Here is a 4,696-nt window from a genome sequence, read left to right as displayed (position 1 = left end):
TCTAGAAATTTTTTTATTGTAATATTACGACTTCATTTTTGTAAAATTCCAATTTTTCTAATAATTTTACGACTTTAATATCATAAAATTACAACTTTACGACTTTGTTTTTGCAAATTTTTTTTACTTATTTTACAATTTTGTTCACATGATGTTTTAATTTTTTCCTTTAAAATGGTACAACTTTACTCTAAAAAAATTCCGCCTTTTTGTCATAATTTTTATGATTTTATTTTTGCAATTTTTTGACTTTTTTTATAATGTTACAACTTTATTCTTGTAAAATTGAGACTTTTTCTTATAATTTTGCAACTTTAGTCTTGCAATTTTTTTTTTTACTTTTTCCTCATAATTTTACAACTTTATTGTCACAAAATTATGATTTTATGTCATAAATATATATATTATTTTTAAGCTCCCTCTAATACTCTCAGGTAGGATTTTCCATTTTCTAACGTTTTTTTTCTTTTATATTTTAATTCCTGGAATTTTATTTTGATTTCTAAAACATGTAATTGTTTTGTTTTATACATTTTTTTTGTTTAGTGATTTGTTGTTTTGATTTGCACTTCTGGGTCACCGCACTGAGGAGCCCAAATCAATTGTTTGCCATGTGACTGAGTTAAAATCCTGAAACCGTGTTGGAGCACGCTAATGCCACATTGAGTCCGGCCACCTTAACCTCTTTATCATCCAGATTTAGTGTGGATAGGCCATAAAGTCTAATATTACTTTTCAAACTGTTATCATTGGGTAGTAGAAACAGGAGTCTTTTAATGGGGAGTATAAAATGGCTAATTAAAGTATAATGTGCTTGGGTTTTATTTTCATTGCAAGTTATGGTGACACGTGACGACATAAACCCTCGCACCATTAAAGAGGCTCAGGGAATTAATTTTAATGTCAGCGCATGTGTGTGTGGAATCATACAAGGACATACATGTGTGTGCTTCAGTTGTTTGAAAGCCCCCCCTCCCCGATTATCAAATCATTGTGATTAGTGAGTCATTATACGGTTACAGGCTTCACATTCCTGGAAAGAGCTTCACACAAACCCCCGAGTCAGACTGTTGGTCACATGCTCCTCCACCTTCACCCCTGCAGTCTGCCATCCATCATAGCGCCACCACGGAGGGTGAGGACAGGCGCGGGGGGGCTGGAGGAGTGAGACAAAGGAGGGAGTGACCACGGCTGTCTTTTTACCTTGAACCGGGCCTCTCTTAATCCCCACTGTGCGAGAGCCCTCGCTCCGTCTCACGCACACATTCACACACACACGCTGCCTCACAAACACAGCTCGATATGTGAAACCAGAAAGCCTGAAAGGTAACCACTTCCTCAAGGGGCAGCTTGGGTGTATGTGGCGAGTTGTGCAAGAGAAACTACACAAAGTCATGCATGGGAAAGAGCAGCATGCAGATGCACACACTAGCGAGCACAAACCGCTTTAAGATTTTTTTTTAAGAGTTTTGTCAGCCGACTAATTGATTTGCTTGCATATAAGTAGTTTTCAATCTTCCAAAGACTTATTAGATTACATGTTAGAATCAAATCCTTTGCTGAAATAAGAACATCCAGCAACAACTGAATGTTACTTTCAGCCTCTGGCGGCACATTAGTGTTGCATCGCAGCAACAGGGTTCCTGGTTTGTGTGGGGTTTTCTCCAGGTGCCTTTTGCTGCAGGCCCAAATCACACATGCGAAATCTTACAAATATAAAAAACGTAATATTTTTTGTAAGATAAACACATTATTTAGGTCAAATTATACCAAAGGGACTTAAATATCACATTTGTGTGCAAAGAGGATTTTGACTGCTTCAAGTCCCACTCCAATCATCTTTTGATCTATTGTAAAAGTGTTCCCAGTGGTCTTTTAATCATGGTTATGTCCTTTTTAGACAAAATCTAAAAACGTGTGGTTTTCTAGGACATCGTTTCTGCAGGGCGGCAGGAGTTCATTAGAAATTTGCGTCTGAGTTATGGGTGGGACTCCTGGTATCCCAGTATTTTTTTCGTAAACACCTGATTTACAACCATTTGAACTAAGAAATACTCAGAAATGCAATTTTAAGCCTAATTTTCCTAGTATATATCCTCCATCGTGAGAAAATTGCCACAAAAACAAGTTAAAAACTCTATTTTCATCAGATTGGGTCTATACATAATGAATCCAGCAAACACTGTCAAAAAATGAACTGTTTGACTATATAATGGCAGTTTTTTTTTTAATTTTAGTGTCCAAAAGCACTAAGCTTTGTTCTTTATCTATATTTTATTCCCACCATTACTCAGACCTGGTGGCGGGTCACAAGTTTAGCCAAAACACCCGTTGCGGTGAGCTTTCCTTGAACACCTCCTCCTACATCTGAATATCATCATCACCTTGTTCCGTGTGCTCTGAACAATCCATCCAAGGCTGACTCCTCATTTCATGCCAAAAAATCCCGCTATGAGTCATAGTGTTTTAAAGATCAGTCTCTGGAGACCTTTTCACGGAGCGTTTCCTCTGAGGTCCCGTAACTTCTCCGCACCAGATACGTTTTGTCGTTGTGAATCCCAGCTGAGTATCAGCTGCCACAGTATACCCACACATGAAATAAAAATAAGCCTTCAAAGGAAATGCAATAGGCATGCACTGAGAAGATTGTTCCACAAACCGGGGAGAGAACAGGTGCAGGGGAAAGATACTACAACCCAAACGTCGGTCTAGACTTTCAGGCCGAGGTTACTGCATTACGAGGAACTAATCCTAACCAGACTTGCTTTGTCTGTCTTCAGCCGGCACCACCTTGTGACACTGAGGCGTGTCGGAGACGGAGAAGACTGTGTTCCAACTTTACAAAAAGAAAGGAGAGTTTTTGCAGAGTCTGCAACCTCTATCTGTCACTTGTGCAGACAGTGGGCTTGCCTGGACACAGTGTATGACTGCCTGAAAAGTGCTTACGCGTGTTCTTTGTCGAAACCTCCGCCATATGGTTGTTTTACCAGCTGACCCAGAGGACTGCGTTACCAGGAGACAGACACGCAAAGGAGAAGGTTGCTCCATCTTCATATCTGCAGTTCAGAGAGGAAAGCAGGGTCAGATCCCACCTCCTGTGAACTCCAGAGCTCTTTTGTTTCCAACGTCTTAATCACAACTGCCCTTAGGGGTATACGGGGTGCTTGCAGGAAATATCAAGATCGTAGACTGCTTGGTGAACCTGAAAAGTTAAAATGTCTACGGCCATGTTGCAGTGAACACATAACACACATAAGAAAGGGTGAAGTAAGGGAGATGCAGGCTTGTCGAACAGATTTTTCATTTTTATTGACCCCTCCAAACCCTTTGCACTGCACAAGGAGCCAGTGGTGTTGTTTACGTGATCAGTGCGTGCTCCTAAGGTCCAATCCAAATTCTTCCATTTTCCCTAGCCCTACCCCCTTCGCCTTCAATTGGCCCTCCAAATGGAGAGTTATGAAAAAATAGTGTTTATTATTTTGAACGTCACTTTCATTTGATGACGTCACCAATAATCGCCTGTCTGGTAGCGTTAGGGCGGAGCTTACAGTGCTTAAAATATACATAACAACAGCAGTTTTAGCACTTTAAAAGGGTCATGCTACAACAAAAAGGTTGGGGACCCGTGATTTAATGGGAACAACCAGTGCATCGAAAAACGACGACTTGGGGATACCCAAAACATCAAAAAGTGACACGGAGGGGTCCTTAACTAAACATCACTTTATGATGACTTGGGAGTGAGAATGTCTTGGCGTGGCACGTTTTGGTAATCTACCTCGTAAGAGAAAGAAATAACATGGGATCTGGACGAAAACATGCTTTAACATGCTTTGATTTAAATATATACATTTTAAAGGAGAACATTTTGGGGTTTTATGTCAAAATTGCAGCTTTTGCTCTCATTTTAGAGCCAATTTCGCCAACAGGTTGATGTCCTTCAGGGACAGACGCGAGCATAAAAAAATACTGCATTCATGTGACGTTGGAAAAATGACTGCTGACTCAAAAAACAAACATGAAAACAGGAAAATAAGAAATCTTTTACCATCACATAAGTGCAGAATAACTTTTTACACCTTGATAACGGTCAATTTATTTAGAGTGTACCATCTATGGGGACAACAGGATCACGGAAAATAAAACATTGTTAAGGATTATCAATGTAATTTATTCCAGTTTAGCAACTGGAATAAATTATTAATACTCCTGTATGATTAGTTTTCAAATGGTTGGCACTTCCATCAACTAAAGGGGACGCCATCCATTCGTCACTAACAAATCAGAGTCCCTGATTGGTCAAAACTCAACCTGGTTTAACTTGTTTGTGGTCAATGGCGTTTTGTACATAGAGTCAGAAAATTGTATTAAAAATGTTTGTAGCTATGCAAGAATGCAAGAGTTTTGAACACAGAAGCCCGAAATGCACAAATATGTACGTTTGCATAGACTTTCATTAAAAGTGGTTGCTTGAACGCCCATCGCTGAGGTCAGTGTGTGAAATACCTTAAGATGCAGCCATTCCTATGACTCTCCAGGGGCCGGACAACAAAATACTCTGTACAGGTCAACCCCCATATGGGTTCCAATCACTAAGACTTTACTTCAACACAAACAAATCCATCTCAAATTATTTTCTTTTTCAAATGCAGCATAAATATTACATTTAAAACCCCTGGTTTCAAATAAACTAAAA

The 4,696-nt window shown here is 39.4% G+C and overlaps 1 long non-coding RNA gene across 2 annotated transcripts in view; it reads right to left on the bottom strand.

Annotated features, from left to right (window-relative positions):
* Positions 1–4,696, bottom strand: part of LOC118599345 — a 67,112-nt gene that overhangs the window by 44,365 nt on the left and 18,051 nt on the right. Inside the window, exons 2-3 of one of the 2 annotated variants that reach the window (XR_004948650.1) lie at positions 2,947–3,056; positions 340–1,156 (exon numbers count right to left, since the gene is read on the bottom strand). The exons of the other annotated variant lie outside the window; for it this stretch is intronic. This is a non-coding gene — a long non-coding RNA (uncharacterized LOC118599345). Of the gene's footprint in view, positions 1–339; positions 1,157–2,946; positions 3,057–4,696 lie in introns of those variants that run through there. 2 annotated transcript variants of the gene reach the window in all.

Source organism: Oryzias melastigma, linkage group LG11 (genome assembly GCF_002922805.2).
Source record: "Oryzias melastigma strain HK-1 linkage group LG11, ASM292280v2, whole genome shotgun sequence".
Taxonomy (NCBI): Eukaryota; Metazoa; Chordata; class Actinopteri; order Beloniformes; family Adrianichthyidae; genus Oryzias; species Oryzias melastigma.
Note: the sequence above shows the minus strand (reverse complement) of the source record. Positions and strands in the feature narration are given on the sequence as shown.